The sequence below is a fragment of the Leopardus geoffroyi genome, chromosome B2, assembly GCF_018350155.1.
Source record: "Leopardus geoffroyi isolate Oge1 chromosome B2, O.geoffroyi_Oge1_pat1.0, whole genome shotgun sequence".
Classification (NCBI taxonomy): domain Eukaryota; kingdom Metazoa; phylum Chordata; class Mammalia; order Carnivora; family Felidae; genus Leopardus; species Leopardus geoffroyi.
Window position 1 is genome coordinate 50,327,804 of NC_059332.1, and position 22,139 is coordinate 50,349,942.

At 46.5% G+C, this 22,139-nt stretch overlaps 1 protein-coding gene and 1 long non-coding RNA gene across 3 annotated transcripts in view; one reads left to right on the forward strand and one right to left on the reverse strand.

The window, feature by feature from the left end:
- Nucleotides 1–22,139, reverse strand: part of TRAM2 (translocation associated membrane protein 2) — an 83,801-nt gene that overhangs the window by 41,306 nt on the left and 20,356 nt on the right. The gene's annotated exons all lie outside the window — the stretch shown is intronic.
- LOC123608505 lies at nucleotides 1,289–20,341 on the forward strand. Its single transcript, XR_006717262.1, has 3 exons — nucleotides 1,289–1,678; nucleotides 4,847–4,855; nucleotides 20,329–20,341. It is a non-coding gene; the product is annotated as an uncharacterized LOC123608505 (long non-coding RNA).

Consider the following 22,139-nt stretch of genomic DNA (forward strand, 5'->3'; position numbering starts at 1 on the left):
TGGTTGTCACCTGGTTATTAATAACCAAATCAGTACCCTGGCAATTCAGCCTGCAGAGAAGAGATGACAAAATGTGGGGATTCAAAGCTTGGACTTTAAGGATCAACAACCTGGGTTCAAATGCTGCCTTGGCCATTTGCTAGGTGTAACCTTACACCCAAGCCTCAGTTTCCTTGTCCACAAAAATCAGGGACATTTGTAATATCCCAGCTGTAATATCCCAGCTTATAATATCTGGGTAGCGCTGGCCCAACTGTGGGTGTGGTTGAAGGCTCCCCAGATGTTTCTGATGTGCAGCTGGGGCTCAGAAGTACCACCCACACTGTTGTGGAGCAGGGGAGGAGGCCAGGTGAGGAGGGGGACCCTGGATATGCCTCAGCAATAAAGACTTGCTGGTTCTCCTCTAAATAGAAAGGTTTGAAGGCTGCACCATGGGTGTGGGGGAAACACACTGGGCGTGGCAGAAAGTAGCGTAGAACCAAGACCCTCCCCGGGTGGACTCCCAACACACCCAGAGGGAGGTGACTGTCCGTGGCCACTCTCCCTATCACCGAGACCCACTCCTCTGCAGCGGGGTGTCATTTGCTCTTTGCACACAGCGATGCACAAGCCTTCTCATGTATTTGTGCTGTTGTCTTGGACATGTTCTGTCATGCTCACAGGGAAAAAGTCAAATGAGACTAGGGATAAGAAGGCGCTCTGGAAAACACAAAGCCCTATCCAAATCCGCAGGTCTTCCCCCACCTCCATCCCCAAATCTATCTTATTACTGTGGTCCACAAAACCTTTTTCAGGATGTTCCCAACGTCCCTTCTAGTCCAATGGCCTATATTTCTTTTTGTAAAAAATGTTTTCATTATTTATTTTTGAGAGAGAGAGAGCATGGGCAGGGGAGGGGCAGAGAGAGGAGGGCACTGAGGACCCGAAGCAGGCTGCTGGCTGACAGCCCAGAGCTAGACGTGGGGCTCAAACTTACAAACTGTGAGATCGTGACCTGAGCCTAAATCAGAAGCTCAAGTGACTGAGCCACCCAGGTGCCCCCAATTGCCTGTATTTCTTTAGAACAGAGGGACACTGGTTTAGCCAAAATGTGGTACCCATTACTTTTCCTTTTGGGGGTTTTAGCCCCTCTCATTTTGTATCCTACTTCTGTTACATCCCCCCTCCCCAAATTCTATTGATCAGAATCTCATTTATCCATCATAATCCAGCTCAACTATAGCTCTCCACCAAGCCCCCCCCCCAGCTGCTCAGAGTGGAATGCTTTCTTCCGCTGTGCCCCCCACCATACCACCTTTTCTGTCTATTCCTTTACCTGTCAGGTGCCACTCCCTGCACACAGGGACTAACCCAGATGCACAAGGAAGGCCTCAGTAACTGCTCACTGGACAAGATGGAAAATCAAAAGCTGAGTCTGCGCTGGCTTGCTTCACTCAACTGTTCTGTTCCCACTCTTTAGCAGGAGCTGCCCCAGTGCTGTCACGTTGGTGGTCCTCTGTCACCTCTCTGTCGCCCACAGCTTTTCCTTGACACCATCTGGCTGCTACACCAGCTGAACGCATGATGTCATTAAGCCCCCCACCACTCCAGCCACGGTGGTGTCTCACTGCAGGCAGCTGTTAGGGATGTGGCGATGAGAGTTATTAGTAGGGCTCAGGCGTCGGTGTATGACGTGTTGGTCGTGTACCTGACTCTACTCACACTGGTCATCCGTGACCCAACTGCCTGACTCTATACTGTCCGCCATGACTTCTTTTGCGAGTAAGCTTTGTCTTCTCAGGCTGAAATCCCCCCAAGGGAAGATGAGGAAGCCAGAGGAAGCAGAAGGGAAGGCAGAGGAGAAAGGCAGGCAGACAGGCACAAAACCAAACTACGTATGTTCTAGGCACAAACTACATATGTTCTAGGTAAATATGTATATTTACCAAACTACATATGTTCTAGGTACAAATCTCCATTCAGTTTCATCCAGGAAACACACCCATCTTTTAACTTCATGGAGTGGAGTGGACCTCCATGAGGTTTTGGCTGACCAGGATCCACTCCCTGCTCCCTGAGGGCATCACCTGTCCCCAGCTGTGTGTGTTTTATGTGTGTACACGCACACATGCATGTTTGGGGATTACCCTGATGACCACCTTCCTCCTGGAGGGATGACAAGGCCAGGCCCTCTCCCCTGGACAGAAGACCAGCCAATCAGATACCTTCTCCTGGACTCAGAAACTTGGGCAGGAATGTAGGAATTGCTGGTCAGCGCCGGGTGCCTGACCAGATTCTTCCTCTGCAGCTCCCACCGCCCTGCCCTGGAGTGCCCCAGACCCTCATCAACTGCATGAACCCCCAGAGAGCCTCCTTAAGTTGGCCAGAGTCCATTCCTAAGACACATTATAGTTCCATGTATCGAGTACTGGTGTTCAACTCTAGCTCACACATTTGAATTCCTAGGTAAGCTTTTAAAATGTCTATGCCTGGGCCGCCCCCAGTCCATTAAACCTCATCCTTCATGGCATCAGCATGTCGCTAAGCTCCCCAGAGCGCTCCCACGTGTAGCCAAGTCTGCAAGGCCACTCACGCAGAGACTCGCCTTCACCACCTTGTCTAAGCAAGGCTGTCAGGCTCTCTATCTAGGAACTTTTCCTGTGCCCTTCACAGAATTTAATTAATTTATGTCTTAAGTACATTTTTATTTTAACTTCTAAAGAAACATACGTACTTTAAAAAGCTGAACAATTCAGGGGCACCTAGGTAGCACAGTCAGTTAAGCATCCGACTCTTGATTTCAGCTCAGGTCACAATCTCACGATTTATGGGCTTGAGCCCTGCGTGGGGCTCCACGCGGGCAGTATGGGGCCTGCTTGGGATTCTCTCTCCCTCTCTTTCTGCCCCTCCCCTGATCTCTATCTCTCTCAAAACAAATAAACTTAAAAAAAAAAAAAAAAAAAGGAACAATTCAGAAATATGTAAAGTAAAAACCTACCACCCTCTCTGTGTTCTTTGCTTTCCTACCTTCTGCAGCCCATATTCATGTCTCCCTCTGTATGTTCAATGCCAATTCTGTGAGAGCTTTTCCTCTGCATGTATCTTATTTGGAATTTATTACCTTTTATTTTGACATTACAACTTGAATTGTGTTTATATAACTTGACGCAAGGGATGAAAGAATGAAAAAATTTAAAAAGAGCTACAGCCTATAAATAATGTTTAAATCACATCTTAAGCTCAGTATCATATGGACCAAGATACAAATCTATTCAATGTACATCAAAGTATCTGAAGTATGGTTAGTTACATGGAGAATGTGCAGGTCAACTTTTCTTTACTAATGTCAACATATAAATAACTGGCTATTTAATAAAAATTTCCTCATACATTCTAGTGTTTTTCACTAATATTTCCCACAAGGTCAAATGATATTCGACACCAAAAAGCTCAGCAGAATAAAATGAGCTCTGACAGGAGATATAAATGTATAGAGTCCACTACTCCAGCTACTGAAGAATCATCTCAATTTTTTTTTTCTTTGAAGAAGACAGACATTTGCTATATGGGCTGTACATATATATATTCTTTCCCTGGTCCTGAATATACAGTCAATTCTTGTTATTCATGGTAGTTCTGTTCAATGAAGTCACTGCAGACACTGAGTTAGCAAACACTGGACCACTGCTCCCAGGAGAAGTAGTTAGGTACCAACAGTCTGGTCACAACATTTCCATCAACCAATCACTATGTGTGTTTTTGTGTAAGGATGCTGTATTTATAATATATTGCTAAAGCACGAACACTAAACTCAGGCCAACAGCACTATAATTCATGCCTGAAGAAGCTTATCTAACACACGTACATCCTCTGTGAGGCATATCAGGGCCTTCTCATGCCCTAGGAACGACAGATGGCACTTCAGCACCAGGGGTGAGGGCCATTTTAAACAGCAAAATCACCAACAAAAAGCACAAAAATGAAAAAAAAAAAAAATGTGGCACTGGATAGACCACAAAAAAGACATTTGCTTACAACAGGAGAGCTGAAACTAGAAGGCAAAGCATGGTCTTGTTTGATGTCAGCTGGGAATGTGCTCATTGGGTGACTCAAATTTTCCATTGCTGTGTGTATGTTCACAAATGACCACACAATTGCCCAGTGTTGATGTTCAGAGTCACAAATAAATTTTAGCGAGGAGGAGCATCGGCACGCACAAAATGTGTGAAGGACAAGGATCAACTGTTGGGACAAACCTGACTGCCAACTCCATGAGGGCCAAGATTTTTTGTAACACCTCTTTGAGGTATAATTTACACACTATAAAGTTTACCCACTGTAAGTGTATAGCTTTATAGGGTTTATCTTTACTTGTTTTTACACTCTCCATTCACTGGAATACAAGTTCCAGGAAAGTGTGGATCTTACTCGTCTCGATTATCCCCAAACCATCACCTCCAATGGTGCCGAGGACACAGCCAGCACTCAGGGAGCTCTTGTTAAATGAATACAGCGATGAGGTAGGGGAGCCAGTGCTGTGCTCAGCTGGCTGCCCCTCGGCCCATCATCTGCATGTCCTCTCCCTCTCCCTGGGGTCCAGCCCAGTGCAAGGCACATAGTAGGTATCTCATACATACCTAGTTGATGAACTAATGGTGCAAGCAGCCACAGTTAGTAACCACAGATGGTTGCTTAACAGAGGTTTTCTGGACATAATTCTGAGAGAATAGGATCTGGGACTCTGATTAAGGCAAAAACACCAAATTCCAGTGTTTTTCCATCCCTAACCGCTGGGTCGTAGCAGCAGAAACCATTCGAGGCCCTGCATCTTTCTCTATAGGCGGCCATGCTTACCCCCCCATTTTAGTCTGTCTCAGTAAGGTGACATCAGTACCTCTGTTTCACGGATGAAGAAGATAAATGTGAGGCCCAGAGGGGTACAATGGTCTCCTGAGACCTCACAATTGTATAAGCAGAAAAGGCACATTCAATCTGATTTTTATTTTTGTAAGTTTATTTATTTATTAATTTTGAGAGAAAGAGGTGGTGGGGGAGGGGAGTAAAGAGAGGGAGAGAAAGCAAATCCTAAGCAGGCTCTGCACTGTCGGCACAGAGCCCAATGTGGGGCTCAAACCCACAAATCACGAGATCATGGCCTGAGCTAAAACCAAGAGTCAGACACTCAACTAAGTGAACCATGCAGGTGCCCTTCAATGTGATTTTTTAAAATGTGTTCCCCGAAAACATTTAGGATATTCACAATATGGCACATAAAATAGAATGGTGACATAAAACAGAAGCAGGAAAGGAACAAAAATTATCTACTGGAGGCAAAGAGGAAGAGTGAGGAATGAGACTGATCCACAAAAATGCAGTCCAGGAAGTCCTTCTTATAGGCTAAGGTGGCCAGAAATTTGCTCTGTGCTTTCTTGAAGGCATCTGAAGGAGGAAGGAGTGACTGGCTCCTGCATTCACCATGTTCATTAATTAAAAAAAAAAAAAAAAAAAAAAGACTACTCGAAAAAAGCAATTCTACTTCTCCAGCATAAAAGCCACTTTGTTCTTTAAAAGGCACCCCAAAACCTCACCCCATAACCCTCTGCCAACCTCAGAGCAAGGACAAAACAGCTAACAAGCTGCTCTCTGCAAGTTCTCACTGGGTTTGCAGAGCACACAGGGCTGAGAAACAGGAGCCTATTAAAAATGTCATTCCAATTATCTCCCATCCCTTTAAGGCTGTTTATAGGAAACATTATTGAGTTTAATAGCATTTTAAATGCCAGGTTCAGTGGGTGAAAGGTTAAAAGTGAAAATGTGCTAATACACTAAAGGGGTACACTAAATTATGGAGGGGGAGCCACATCTCCCTTGTTCCCTCCTTTCTCCCTCTCTGTCTCTCAAACACACACACACACACACACACACACACACACACACACACACACAGCTTCACTGAACTTTTAACTAAAACAGGGCATCAAGCACAAACACAGTGATGTTGAGCATGCTTGTGTAGCCATAACAAAACTAAAATCATTCCGCATGCTGTGTTCTATTAGGGGTACATGAATCTGAGCTCTTGGCTGCAATGAGACCAAAGATGCCGGTGAAATAGCTGCTTTTGGCAAAGCACACTGGGCTTGGATTCCAGTCCCAGTTCTGCTCCTGGGCAGCTGGGTGACCGCAGGCAAGGTATTTTACCTCTCTGGATCCCAGGTTTCTCATCCATTAACAACAACAACAAAAAGGACAGTTAGTGTTATCAAGTGCTTAGTCTGCACCTTGCACAGTTCCAAGTGCTTGACATAAATTATTTCATGTAATGCTCACAACAACCCTAAGGGTAGGTACTAATAATATCCCCATTTTACAGATAAGGTGGAAAGGATAAAGCCAACTAAGGTGGTCAGAAGGGATGTCCTTAAAGATCCTCTCCACCCTCCGCTCCAAAAGGCTATCATTTCAGGATTCCATTTATCATCAACCCCCAAAAGCACAGCCTCATGCTGACAGCTCGCTGGGAGGTCATCCCAAGTCTGAACCATATTACTGTTTCTCCACCTTGTGGAGACAGGGCCTGGGTATCACCTGTATCTGACAGGGCGAGGAAAAGCAAGGCCTCTTGAGCCAACCCACCATAGACCAGCCTGCCAGCCACAGCCTCCGGCCACACCAGGGTTCCCAAATGCCCCAAACTGTTGTCTTTTCAATGCAAGCTGGTATCTGGGCACCAAAGATAAGAGAGAAGAAATGCAATGAAAGCAGCCTCATCGCTTTCTTTTTCGGTAGTATTTCACCCTCAGATCTGGCCAGTTCTCTTTTTTTCTTGGCAGTCACAAGCACGCGTGGGCCCTTGGAAGGGGGCTGGGGTGGAGGACCAGCCACCGAGGACAGGAGAGGGTATGTGGCCTGTTTCACAGAAACAGCTCTGCTCCAGCCGCCATTGTCCCGCGCACGACCACCACCCCCTCCTAGGGCCCAGGACACAAAGAGAAGCATATGGGGGACCCTGGCCCCACGAGGGACAGCCAGCATGGCGCCCCTCCTCCCAAGAAGCACAGGGGGCGGCCAAGTGAAACGTCCTTGTCCCCCAGCTCAGCCTCTGCTCTCTGGAAGCCAAACGGTCTCAGCTCAGAATTTCCCAAAATTGATTTTGCATCTTTCTGCTGAGGCAGTGCATAGGAAAATTTCAGTCAGACAGGAAAACATTTGAAAGTTACGCCCAATTGGTGGGGAAGATTTTTTTTTTTTTTAATAAAGAGTCTTTTAGCCCCAAGCATTTGCTCCCCGGGGCTCCTGCTTCAGGAGAACCCTGGGCGGCGGGCTGGTCACCTGCAAGTACATAAGCAGGACTCAATGGACCAGGTTTGCAGCCCCTCTGTCACTCAATGAAAGGCAGATACAGCTGAAACAAAGATGCTTTTCACTCCTGCATTCTGAAATTCTACGTTTTGGATGACCAGAAGCTGGCTGGGAGGGCCGAGTGCCTGAAACCAGGAGGCAGAGTTCTGACAGTACCTTTCTGTGTGATTTTTTCAGCAACGCCTAGACATCCTGGTTTTCTCACTTGAAAAACTGCCTTGATATAAGAATTTAGCAAAGCTACACAAGCACACACACAACAGACTCTCCACGAGCCCATGTTCACAACGTTGAACAGACTCACCATGAACAGCGACGATCACACTTTTCTATTTTGGACTTAAAAATGACAATACGTATTTATGAGAAAAGTCCATAATCAGAACGGCCATGATCAAATTGTTATTACCCACTTTGTTATACTCATCGGTTCCAAGGTCTCAATTTTATATTGGGATAAACAGGAATTTAGAAAGGGTCACTTCCAGAGTTTTAAAAATCTTTGAAGATGGGCTTAAAAAAAAATGCATCTGAAGATTGAATTTGTTATGTGATCCATCCCCAATTTGGGAAGTTAATTATGTACTGAAAGACAGGAGGTAGCCTAAAGCCAGCTCTCCTCCACTGCCTTTATATCCACAACTGAATGACAACTTCAGGAAGACTACATATTTACGCAATCGGTTTACATAGATTGAACTTGATCTACTGGTGCCCTACAGATACCCTTAGGTAACATATGAAATGTATTTCTTCTCTCAAGGCCTTAGTATATATACCCCTCATCTGCCCCCTCAAAAATAAAGACCCCTTGACCAATATTTCTAGCATTCTAGTTGATTACATACTGCACTCTCCCAACTGCACATCCCAATAGCTATCCCGCCATTTGGACAGCACAGCATACTCATAAACCATTCCTTGTGGGAGCTAAAAACTAAAGAAAAATAAAGAAGTATTCAGATAAGATAATTTAGAATGTCAATACTCTTCAGATGTATCTCTCTTGCACTGCATGGTGGAGTTCAGATGGCTGGTTGCACTGTGGATAGTCCCAAAACACACGTTTTGTTGGTCTGAACAAAATATTTCTCAATGTGACCAAAAGCCACCTATTCAGACAGAATATAAACAGTAAATATATAATTAAAAATAAATTAAAAATCGAAATAGGAAAATGAAAAAGTCTTGGAGTGTGGCATTTCAGGTTGCAAGTTAAGACTGGGTAACATTTTAGGGGCCCCTGGGTGGCTCAGTTGGTTAAGCGTGCAACTCTTGATTTCAGTTCAGGTCATGATCTCACGGTTTGTGAGATCGAGCCCCATGTTGGGCTCTATGATGACAGTGCAGAGCCTACTCTCAATTCTCTATCTCTTCCGGGGCGCCTGGGTGGCGCAGTCGGTTAAGCGTCCGACTCCAGCCAGGTCACGATCTCGCGGTCCGTGAGTTCGAGCCCCGCGTCAGGCTCTGGGCGCTCAGAGCCTGGAGCCTGTTTCCGATTCTGTGTCTCCCTCCCTCTCTGCCCCTCCCCCGTTCATGCTCTGTCTCTCTGTCCCAAAAATAAATAAAACGTTGAAAAAAAAAAAATTCTCTATCTCTTCCTCTCTCTCTGCCCCTACCCCACTCACTCTCTCTCAAAAATAAAGAAGCATGAATAAATAAAGACTGGGTAACATTTTAGACTAGACTGCAGAAGAAGACCACCGCACAGTGCCACAGTGTCGATCAGCTGTGGTTTTTAAAGAAGCTTTAGCTCCATAAAGCAGGAAGCACAAAGGGGGTAATTCGAATCGTTACAGATTTGTCTGCGACAGCAAGTTGCTAACCGTCGTCAATCATCATAAGTGGGTGCCAGAGAGAATCATCCTCAAGGAACTTATGGCGTTTCCTGGTACTTGAGGAAATGAAAGGATTACTCAGAGGCTCCAAACACCCAGGGTAGCTGGACCAGGCGGGGCCCAGGTGTATTGGCCTTCATCTGTTTACACTCAGGAAAGAAAGAGAAGGCAGAAAGTGATCCCTCTCCTGCAACCATCTTTAATTCGTCTCTACCTTCTGGAAAGTATCCAACTCAAAACAGCAGTATGTTGATCCCCATGTTTTGTCTGAAGAGACAGCCATGTGGTTTAGAGCTTACTAGAAAAATGAACTGTGAGTTCACAGGGATGGAGTGAAGTGAAGCCATCTCCAAGGGCCATACACCAGGCCCATCAGGGGGCTGACGGCTGACTCACACAGGGAGCTTTCAGATTCCTCTAGTTATCTGTGTCAGGGCACCTAAAGAGAGATCCTGACTCAGAGGGTCCACCTCTGTCCATATTTAAACTGAGAACCAGGGCTAGAAGGCAAATAAGTGAGTTTTTCAAATAAGCCACTCTGTAGGAATTTGAGATGTGTGATCTCTGCTGTCCCAGTTTCTGCACACCCCTACTCCACTGAGGGGTGAAAGGGATTAAGGAATAGGCCCCATGAATGGGCCACCATGGTACCATCCTAATACCAGTACGAGCCATTCTGTTCCACACAGGGCAAGGAGTTGAGGTCAGGCAAGGGAACTCTTAAATGTGCATCTTGATTCCGCATCACCTTTACTTCCTACCACTCTCTGTGTTACAATGCCTCCCGCTCCTACGGGACATGCATTATAACCCCATTCTGGGCTGGCATCCAGCCTGTTACACCTGAGTCTACAAAGACCCGTCAAGGACCACCTGAATGGGGGCACCTGATAAACAGAACTTAATGATGATGATTTGATTCAAGTGAATTAAATCAAGGCCAAGAAGGTTAATGAAAAACATCTAGCACTCAAATATCCTTATTTGTCAGCAAATAATATTCACAGGGGATATTCTGCATCATCTTCAAAGTGGAGAAGAAAAACAACAACTTAAAAGACAAGAGATCCCCCCAAAATGTGCTACAGATAAACAGAAAATACAAATCTAACCCCAAAGACATGGCTGGAGGTAAACACTACCCACAATGTGCCACAAACCAATCTCTCCATACCCCTAAACCTAATAAGCAAAGTCTGGGCAAATGTCAATATTTTGGTAGAATGCCATATTCCAAGGTATCTCTCTCTCCCCGCACCCCACAGATCTGGCAATATATGTTACCACAGAACTCATTTTACTAATAGAAAGTGGTAATTTATTTTATTTTATTTTATTTATTGTTGGGGGGGGGGGCAGCACACTCAAGCAGGGGAGGGACAGAGAGAGCGGGAGACACAAAATTTGAAGCAGGCTCCAGGCTCTGAGCTGTCAGCACAGAGCCCGGTGTGTGGCTCAAACCCATGAACTGCGAGATCATGGCCTGAGCCGAAGTCAGACACTTAACTGATTGAGCCACCCAGGCACCCCAGAAAGTGGTATTTTAAATAACATCTAAACATTGGTGTGCTTTTTCTCTGCCCAGCCTCTCAGCACCCCAGGCGACTGACTGTGACCTCACACAGGGTAAAGACAGCCTGAGGAGCAAACCAACCATCAGAGGGAGAGGCTGGACCTCAATCTGAACTCACAGCTGGTCCTCAGAGGCTGACAGGAGGCTGCAGGCACCCTCATCCCAGGCTTGATGTGCAACACCCCACTTGCTTATAATAAATCCCGGCCTTAGAGCAAGAGGCAGGAGGCCAGGTGTCCCCTCGCCTGGGCCCACTGGGTAACTGTATTTCAGGGGGATACAAAAAGAAACAGGAACTGCCTGGGACACCAGTGACCTTAAACTTTGGCCAAGAAACACAGATAATCTCCATGCAAGACAATCACACAGTGAGAGCTGACAGAGGGGAGGACAGAGCCACACACAGACACACACCGAGTGGGAGGGAAAGAGGAAAGACTCTCCCCTGCCAAGGCCTTGGGTGTGGGAATGTGGGTCTGCTCTTTTCACTCTTTAGCCACTGCTCTGTCCCCCTGAGGCAGGAACCAAGGCCACGGCCTGCAGAGGGCAGATTGAAGCACTATCCTTGGCTGTTCTTTCTGCCATTTCCCGACTACACCAAGAAAGATGACAGATCCATCTTGCTAAAACACTACAAGCCCTGTTCTACAGTCCCCCATGACTCCCTAGTGCCTAGGAGAGAATCAAGATCCCCAGCTGGCATCACAGGATTCCACAGGTACCCCGCCTCACATTTCCGAGCTTTGGCCCCTCAAATCTGAGACACAAGAATGCCCCCCTACCCCTCCTAATCCAAACACCATCCCAGACAGGAAAGGCAATACCCAAATGTAGAGCCCAGTCAGACAAACCAGTCTGTAAAAGCTTACTTATAACACAACAAAACCATCGTCATTAGCAGGTACAGTAGTCCCCCCTTATCCGTGAGTGATACGTTCTGAGACCCCAACTGGATGCCAGCAAGTGTGGACAGTACCGAAACCTACGTATACTATGTTTTTTCCTATACAAACACACATACCTACGATCAAGTTTAATTTGTAAATTAGGCACAGTGAGGAATTAACAACAATAACTAATAATAAAACAGAATAATTATAACCAATATGTAATAAGAGTTATGTGAATGAGGTCTCTCTCTCAAAATATCTCACCGTTCCCTACTTGCCCTTCTTCTTGTGACAACGTGAGATGATAAAAGGCCTACATAATGAGACGAAGTGAGGTGAATGGCGTGGCCTCGTGACGTAGCATCAGGCTACTGACCATCTGAAGATCATCTGTTTCCGCACCATAGCTGACCGCAGGTAACTGAAACCGCGAAAAGGGAAACCGCAGATGAGGGGGACTACAGCACACGCAAGCAATTCAAGAGACCAGTGGGGGTCCCCTGACTGAAATGGGCACTGAGCCCCCTAACCACCCCGTCCCATGGGGAACATCACCAATGAGGTTCTGCCTCATCCGTATTCTGAGGGACGGATGAGCCAAAAGAAGGCCAGAAAGGGGCTGCCTGCACTAAGGGTCGAGAAGTAGAAGAAATGTAATTCCCAGGAAAAATGAATGTAGATGGGGATGAGGCTGGAGGGCTGGCAGAAAGCAGGTCTATGAAGGGTCCTTTATGGCAGGTGTAAAAAGTGGACTTTATCCTACATGTGGGAGGTAGCCACCTGCGATTTTTAACGGGAAGATACAGTGAGATTTCCACCGCAGAAAGTGCATTCTGCTCAGTGTGTGGAGGGTGGGCTGGGGAAGGGGAGGTGAGCCGGGCAGCATGGAAAGGTTAGGAAGGAGGTTGCCGCAACAAGGGATGACGCAGGCCTGGATTCAGGTAACGGCACAGACGCACGACAGTGATGGGTGATTTTCAGAAGATTCAATGGCACGATAAATTAAGGTGGAAAAGTAGTCAAGAGGGGTGCCCGGGGCTTGCTCAGGAAGCAGATGCACAAACATATAATTCAAATAAGATATGCTAGGTGTTATGACAGTTAACTCAAAACATTGTAGACGGTGATGACATCAACAGAGACACAACGGAAGCCCAGGGCTGGGAAGGGGAGACTTGAGAAGGGCCAGTCAGAGGCCAGAGGAAAGCCAAAGGGCCCCAGCAGCTAAGGGAGGTGAGCAGTGAGGAGCCCGTGCTCAGCACGAGGAGACCTTCAGGGAGAACAGGTCAACTGGGGGCTGAGATGCAGACTGCACAGGGGCAGCAGTCTTATTTATTTATTTATTTATTTTCCTCTCTGATGGGTCCCAATGGTGCTCAGCACATAGTGAGATTTCCAAAAATATTTGAGGAATAAATGAATGCATGAAGACTCCATTAGATTTGGGAACCAGAAGGTTACTGGGTCCTCACAGGGTAAACATTCTAGGAAGGAGGGAAGTCAGTGTACGTGGGTAAATGTGAAGTGGAAGAGTGGAGACAAAGGTCCACAAAGCTTGTTCAGGTGGCTGGGAGCTAGATGGGGGGAGGGGGGTCAGGGACGGGATGGGGGAAGCTTGAACCTACGAGTGGAGTCGTGAGGAGAAAGACAATGAGAGAAGAGTGATTGGATATGCAGAGGATGGGGTGCCTGGGTGGCGCAGTCGGTTAAGCGTCCGACTTCAGCCAGGTCACGATCTCGCGGTCCACGAGTTCGAGCCCCACGTCGGGCTCTGGGCTGATGGCTCAGAGCCTGGAGCCTGTTTCCGATTCTGTGTCTCCCTCTCTCTCTGCCCCTCCCCCGTTCATGCTCTGTCTCTCTCTGTCCCAAAAATAAACAAACGTTGGATATGCAGAGGAGTAGGGGGAGCTGAAGAGGAATACATCCATCCAAAGGAAACTTCTTTCTTAACGGCACCTAGAACCGCAGGAGAGGGATGCCCTAAGAGAACACCAGTCCTGGGCAGCTTCCTGGTCAGGCCCCACACCTCCTGGTTCCCCAAGATCCCTCTCTCCGAAGTTCTGACGGTGTCTAGATACAAATACCAGATACAGAGAAGCAGCTCGATCAATGCGCCTTGAATCGATATAAATCAGCGGAGGAAAAGACAAGCGAAAGAAGATTACCAAGGACTTGGGGGTTTGGGGAGAGACGCAAAACCAAAATTAACACCCCCCCCCCCAACTATATTCACAGCAAGACTAGGAAACGTTTATGCCCTCTATTTAGTCAATTCCTTTGAACCAGTGCTACAGTCACTCTGGGTGGCCATGACTTTACTTTCATTCATTTCCCAAAAGGGAGAGGCAGGGTCACCTGGATGGATTTGCAAAAGGATAGCTGTTCTGTGGGTTCCCGGGGTGGGGTGCTGGTCAGAGGGCCACAAGGAGGCTCTGGCTTCCTATCATTCCATCAGCCTGTGCTGTCTCTGACCAGACTGACGGGGTTTGGAATCAGAACTCGCAGACATGCAGATAAGTGTCTGGCCATGAGCCAAGGGCCCTGTTCTGAGACCTGTTGTGACTGCCACCATGGCCACAGGGGTGATTCTGGGGCTTTTTTCCCACATCTCACAATGCCCACACCAGGTTTTCTAAACAGATGTGTCAAGGAAAGCAGTGTGTGTGTGTGTGTGTGTGTGTGTGTGTACGGGCGCACACATGAGCAAAGCTAGCTGGTAAGACATTTTTTTCACGCTCCAGAAACATGCATTTGCTTAGAAACACCTCTAGAAAAACAGAGTTAGAAACATATAATCAATCACAAAATATTTGAGTGCATCATCCGGGCAAGGCCCAAGGCTACAGTAGATCTAAAAACTTGTAAGACTCATTTTCTTCCCTCAGAGACCAAAATCAGGAGCTAGGTTATCAATCTAGTCCAACTCCCTTATTTCAGAAGTGATAAAACCAACTGCCTTTTATTGACCATTTACTGCGAGCCAGGCAAGGTTGAGGCACTTTCTATGATTACCTCATGTAACCCTCAAGAACCCTGTAAAGAACAACAACTAACGTGTAAGATCTGAGTAAATGCCAGGCCTTGTGCTCAACACCAAACAGGATTACCTCATTTAACCTCCAACTCTAGAAAAACTTCGGCTGCCTCTGCTACTGGCACTACTATTATTTACTGAGCTCCTACCATGTGCCAGGACAGAAATTATCTCCTTTCATACTCCCAGAGGCCATACTGTACAGAACAAGTGAGGCTCAGAACGCTTGAGACACTTGCTCAGAGGCACATGGCTAATAAGTCCCGAGAGAGAACTGGATCTCGAGATTCATCAGACTAGGACGTCTGGATTCTTCACCACCATGCTACCCAAGTAATGTGTCTAAAAACTAATGATCAAAGCAAGACTTTAATCTGTGAAAAGCTAGTTTTAAGACAGGAAAAGATGTCATGGATCTGGACACAATTAGGCAAAGGAGAAATGAAGGCTCTTTTCCTTTCTCAAGGCAGAGACCATGGCTATATTCATATTTGCATGCCCAGCGTCCTTAGTACTAAGGAGGGAATCAGTAAATATCAGTTAAGTTCTCTGGGTTTGGAGATTGATGGATCTCCTCTGGGAAGGCTCCTGGGAGACACTGAGCTAAGCTAGAAAGACCTAGATTGGGGATAAGAAGAGGGGAAGGGGCTCAGGGTTAGAAAAGAGTCATTACTGTGCTGAGAACGCACACGAAGGGGACCCAGATAGCACCTTCTAGCTTAATATCATCATGGTGGCTTTGGGGGACTATCCTCTATGCGGGCCAACTTTCGATCTCAGGTGTCCTCATCTGTTTCAAACAAGTCTAAAATGGAAAGAGGAAAGGAGATCTGGCCCTCAGAGTCCTTAAAGCTTTTATCCATTCATCCATCCACTCATTTATTCTAAGAGTTACTAGGCCCCAAAGTCAACTGTCTCCATCCTCTGAGTTAGTTCATCAATAGAGACATGCCAATTCCAGCACAACGTGCATTTCAAAACCTTGCTTCCCCAAACCATCCAAGCCCAGATAAAGAAATAGTTGCTTCCCTCAAAGCAAGGCAAACAACACTGTAACATGAAGATTCAAGCTCTATTTCCAGCCACAAAACTCTAAAAGCGGTCCCATATTTCATAATTTACCAATTAAATTTTATCAGTTACTTAATGGACAAGTGAGCCCGAGCGCCTCCACGTGAAGCTGTTACGAAAGTAATTTCCTGATGGATACCAATAGTCAAAGACTGGTGGTAACTGGACACGGTGATTAGAATCCCATTATTGCTACACTGGAAACTCCTCCTGGTCCCTGAGGGCTGAGCGTGCAAAGAGTAGAGTAAGGGTAAGAGAAGGAAATGGGTTTAAGTGGTACTTGAGTATCATCTGAGCTAGCCGCAAAAGATGGAAATGGACGCATGTGATGTAGTGCCACTTTTAAGAAGCGAGGGCCATCCTGGTCTCACCAGAGACCAAGGCAGTAAGTAGCTGAAGGTGGATGTGTTACGCTCTTTGGCTTTATTGCAGTCAGGAAACATCTGTCCAGAAAGCCTGTGTTAGAGTCTGCAGTATTTCAAGAGTGTCAGTCTTGCCCTACCACCTTTTCCGATTGCCTGTGGGTGTAAGTGAGGCAGGATTCAAATAGGAAATAGACTGTGTGAGTGCTACTGGGCTGGACAATTCCCCACTTGGCCCTCCGGGTCCATTCTCCACTCTGTCCCTATGCCCCAGAGCAGACAGCAGGTGACCTTTATGGAGCAGGCATCAGTGGGCTTCCAGGACCGCTGGCTTCAGATGAATCCGCAGGAGATGAGAGCTCAAGGAGGGAGCTTGTCACCTGGCTCCCTCCCTGCTGGGCAGATGTGGCAGTGACCCGGATTTACATCAAAGGTCCAGCCCCCCTCCTTTAGCCACAGCTCCCGGCATTACCTCCCCCACATCTTCCCTTTCCTCCTTACGTCTGAAGAAGTTCTGTATGTGCTCCATCCCTGGTCCCCTCAGGCTTAGGGCTATCTCATACTTTTGTAAACTCCAGGGTGCTTTACCATCCCTTATCTGTTTCCCCTGATCCTGTCCGTACCCTTGTTAATGGTGCCTTCAATACCTTGCTCTAAACACCCCATCTGTTTCCTGTGGGACCCTGACTGATGCAATTCTGCTCCTCAAATAAAAGACTTAATACTAACACCGCATGATGATAATTAACCTCAATACAACCCCTGGCAATGGGGCACTTCCTGTCAGGAAAACTCTCTCCCATACATACATGCTGGAAATATCCCTCTCTCTGGGCCAGCTGAGTTCCGAATGCCCAGTGGTGCTGACAATGACTAGCTTTTGTTGTACGGGACACCCTGGAACTGACTTCTCACAAAATCCGATCAAAACAACCCTCACTGGGGATCAGTGATCACCCGTCTGAGTGTCCCAGGGGTCCTTTACCGAGGACACAGGAGAACATAGGCCCCTGAGGACACCACTGACCTCAGGCTGCATTAACAAATCCCAGGTCTGGCATCAGGAACACTCGATGACATAGCTTTTAGTATTGATTCTGCAAGATCACACCCACTATGAATGGGGACTGACTTTATACTGACAAAAAATGGCTTCTAAATCATCTCTGACCAACTCCTGTCAGGAAGTGAAAGGTTCTTTGCCTTATGTGCCCCAAGTGCTACATTAGATAGAAGGGATAAGCCAGGGAGCCCTAGCCCAGCACCTCTTCTGACACAAAGAAATTCTTTTCCCTCCTATTTTTTCAGGATAGAGCAAGAATTGGAGTGAGGGGAGGCAGGAGGGGGAAGGTGAATGAGGGAGAAGGGTGAGTCTGCGAACGAATGAACGAGAACGAACGAGAACGAACAGGGCCACTCATCTCCAGGATGTCTTTCTACCTTTTCCTACAGCTGAGTAGCCCAGGGGCAAGTTGTCTGCCAAGCTTCCCCGCCCGTGTAAACACTCTGGCACCAGCTGGGGTTCGGAATCTGCTGAGTCTCTGCCAGCTGGCGACCTGGAGACGGGTCAGATTAAAGGAATGCATAATGAGCGAGGGGGTGGGAGACAGAGGCTGTATTTACACGGAAGGGGTCTGCAGGGGTCAGTAAGGCACCGGCCAAATGGGGCTCTGGAAGTGGAAAAAATATGAAGGTAAAGAGGAAAGGGGTTTCAATGTACCCAAATGCCACGCCCCACCCAAATGTCCCAAGGCTGTTAAGTTCATTTATTTTTTTCTTTCTTTTAAAACTGACTTCTTTGTCCCCATCTCAGTCCCCACCCTCCCCCGCCAACATCTCCCAAACCAATTACACACAGCCCTTTGAAAGGTTCGCAGCTGCCTGCTGGAGAAGGCTCAGCATGATCAGACAGCACGGACACTCAATCCTCCTCGATCCCAATTTGGGAACGTTAACACGGAAACCCAAGCCACGTGCTGACAAGCAGGCTCTGGGCCATATTCAGCCCCAGACAGAGGAGGCCAGGCAAGGTGGAGGGCACAGAGAGCCAGCAGTCCCGCGCAGACATCCTGGTCTCCAGCCTCAAAGACAGACACTTCAGGCTCCCCTACCCCAGTCCAGGGGGTGGGGGGTGGGAGGGGGTGGGGGGGGGGTGTGGGGGAAAGATTCAGAGGAGACAGTCCAGCAAACAAGACCCCCAGGCCACACAGGCCCTTCTGCCGCCCTGCAGAAAGGCTTAGGGGACAAGAACAGACAAGCCAAAAGTCCTGGTGGGCATTTTGTGGCCACACCTGGTCAGAAGGCCACCTGTAGCCTTCCTGGAGCACCTGCAAATGTCTAACCCCAGATGGCTATATATGTTACTGAGGAGAGGAAGTCAGCAGCCCTGAAGAGCAAATGAGAAAAAGCACTGGGAGGTGCTGGGGAAGCTCGGACACAAACCAGATGTAGGGCCTCAGGCTGCTCCCATCCCCTCGCTAGGCCTCAGGGTTCTTATTTTTTAAAGCGTGTTCACAGAAGTTCCTCTACTTCCACCGATCTTTCCCCACACGCTGCCAGGACAAGGATTCACCTCCAGATATAGAGTTCAAGCCCAGCCCTTCTTGCTCCCTTGGAAATCCCTGCCACAGCGGTTGCCTTGATTCCAGTGACTCTCAAATCTACCTTCCCCACTCAGATCTTTCTCCTGGAAGATATTCCTGCATCTCTACCTAAAGAGCACATCACGAGCTCTCACTGGGCACACCCCAAGTCACACCTCATGTCTTTATTCCAAAAGCTGGTGCCCAGGAAACATCCCTATACTTGCCCATATCCTAGGCTGCCCACCATCCCTTACAGCCAGCCACCTGTTGGCTCTTTCCTTTACTATTTTATTAAATCCATTATTTCCACTCACACTGCTACTAAAATGCCTGACACCCTCCTCTCATACTAGCCTGTAGAAGAGCCTTCTAACTGGATGGTCTGCCTCAGTACTCAACCCCAACCCACCCCCACCATCCTGAACAGAACAACCAGGCTATACATAACATAAACAATGGGTACCCCCTTCATGGCTCCCCACTGCTTACAGGATATATCTCTTTAATCTGACATTCTTGAACCTCCTTCCCTCTCCTCCTTTGATTACTGCAACTCCCCCAACAAACTCAGTACAACAGCCCTGGCTGTGCCAAAGGATATTCTAGATTATTATTCCATGAAATACTCTCCAAGGTCAACAAATATGTTTGATGCAGATATACAATATTCATTATTACTACATTAAAGGCTCTGACAAGTCTTGCAGTAAATAAACCTGTTTAGCCTAGCATTTCCCAAGCCTATGTGGCCCAAGAACCTTTTGTAGCATTATACCTATTAACTGCTTTCTTCATTTCTCTGAGCCCTTTTTCTTGCCTGAAATACCAGCCCTCTGTTCTGCCTTCCATTTATGCCTCTGCTTTGACTTTCCTCTCAGGGCCAGCTCTGAGCTCACCTCCCTGGAGCCTTCTCCCCCATCATACCACCAGCACCCATGCTGCTTCCTTCCCTTCCATCTGAAGCACCTACTTTCTATACCTCCTTGCTGAGAGGCAGGGGTGCACGATGGTTAAGAGCCTGGGTTTTGAATTCAGAAAGACCAGTGTTAAAATCCCAAATCTGCCCTCACTAACTCTGAGATGGAGTTGTTTAGCTTGTTTGGTGTAGACAGAGATAATAGAATCTATTAAAGAAATTGTTGAGGGGATGAGTGGGATGAGAAGGTCAAGTCTAGCACAAGGCCTGGCACATCATGGTATTCAGTTTAAGTAACAGCTAGTCATTTTTCTCCTTATTTTTTATCGTGGTTTTGTCACTTACCATTTTCTGTCACTTATCATTTCTTTCAGAGGGCAAGTCACTGGAAGTTCAAGGCTAAGTGCTGTCCCATCCCCTACCCTTCCCTCTACATATAAATTGGGTTTAACAAATATGTGCTGATAAGGCAACCACCACCACCCACCCCCAGACAGCAGGTAAATGTAGACCCTGGGCAGGGAAATAGAGCCCCCAGTCCTAGACTACCAGCACTGAGCAAGAGGCTGTCGGTCCAGAGATTCTTCAAGGCAGTTGAGTCCTCTAACTTCACAAAATCTCCTGGACCATACTGTCCTGCCCTGCCCTCAGCACCTGTTTATTATGCCCTTGGAAGGGCTGGGGTGGGGGGAGGAGGGGGGTGCTCTGTAAACCAAAGTGAGTAGGTCTCACCCAAAAGTGGCCTGGGTGGCCACAGCCCCACTACTGGGCAACAGTGGGCTGCTGGGCTGGCACTGAAACTTTAAATTTTCAATTGCTGTTTTTAAAAGCTTAAATTTTCAACACAGCCTATTTCATTCATGTGACTTTTCTAGCTAATATCTGGAACTGAGAAGTTTCATTTCCACTTCTAGTCAATCCTGACTTGCATTTTTCTTGGTGCTTTTGTATAGGCTTCTCGGAATGGTTTAAAATATCCATATTTCACCCTCTGAGCCATTCTTCAAAAGGCTTCTGAAAAGTAAAGATTTTATTTATAGTAGGTGAGAATGACCTCTCTAAGATCAAGGGCAAGGGCTTCTCTGTGGGGCATCTCCTAACTGCTTTGCTGAAGCCCCTCCCCCTGCTTGCCCTATCCCACCCACACACACCAGCCTGCCATCCAGGCTCCAGCTTCTCTCCCTCTATGCTCCATTCACCTTTCCTGCTCTCCAAGCAACAGGCTGTCACTGATCCAACCTTGCCATCTTTCTCTTTCTAAAATGGAACAGCTTTAATGTGACTTTTCTGATTTTATGGAAATATACAGAGAAAAAATAAAAATTACATGAAATTCTACTACACAGAGAAAACCACTGATTACACTCTGATTATTCTTAGAGACATTTTTTTATAAAAATAAAAAAACCAAATGTTTACAGAAAAAGTCCTACAACAATATGGCATTCTGTAATCTGCTTTTTAAAAAACACAGCCATATGTCTTGGACATTATTCAATTACATTGTATATTGATGTACGTCACCATTTGAAATTTAACCAATTCCTTACTGGTAGGCATTTAGGAACAACCTCATCTTTTAAAAATGCTAACATCTCAAAATATTTGGATATAATATTGAGTGGGAAAAAAATCAGGATTTGGTCTGTGGATTTTTATTACAAGCATGAAAACCATAGCGTCTGGGCATAAGAACAAATAGAAATTAAATCAACTGTGCTAAGTGAAAGAGCTCGAGGAAATCTGTTTATAAAGGTGGTGCTCAAACAGGAAAAAAAAAAAAAAAAAAAGCCCTTCAACAAAGTAATTCATAAAATGCAAAATCCCTATTACTGAAAAAGATGCTATGACAGGTCATGCCTCAATGTAAAATATTTCAAGCGGCTGATTTCCACTTATTTAACCTCATAACCTTTCCAAGTGGGAAAGGAAGACAGCAGTACTGAAGCTATATGATTTCTGAGAAAGGGAAAAGGAGAGAAGTAATTCTGGAAAGGAAAGGCATTCACAGGGAGAACCGCGGACTGGGGGCTCAGGCTCAGAGCCCATCAAGGAGAAGCCTTCACATGGACTCAACCTGCACGCTTCTTAATGGTCGTGGTGGCCCAGGCATCAGTGTTTGAGTGTGAAAGGTGTATCTGGTGCAGAATGGATGCACCAGAATGTATAGACTATACATAACTAATACAGAATGAGAAAACGAGAGGCACAGAAAAATGGCTGCAGAATGACAGCTGTAATTGTCATGGAATTGATTAATTAATATTCATGAGTAACTAACACCGATGGAGTCCTTACATGGTATCAAGCTATGTAAAAGTGTCATATAGGCATTATTAGCTTACTTGATTCTTCCAAAAACTTCATGAGGTAAGCACAATTATCTGCATTCCCATTTTACTGGCAAAAACACTAGGGCACGGTTAAGTAAGTTAATCAAGTTATCCAGTGAACTGAGGGAGCTGGTAAGAAATGAGGCAATGTGAATTCAAAGCCTGCATTCCAAACCTGTGCACACTTCATGGTATT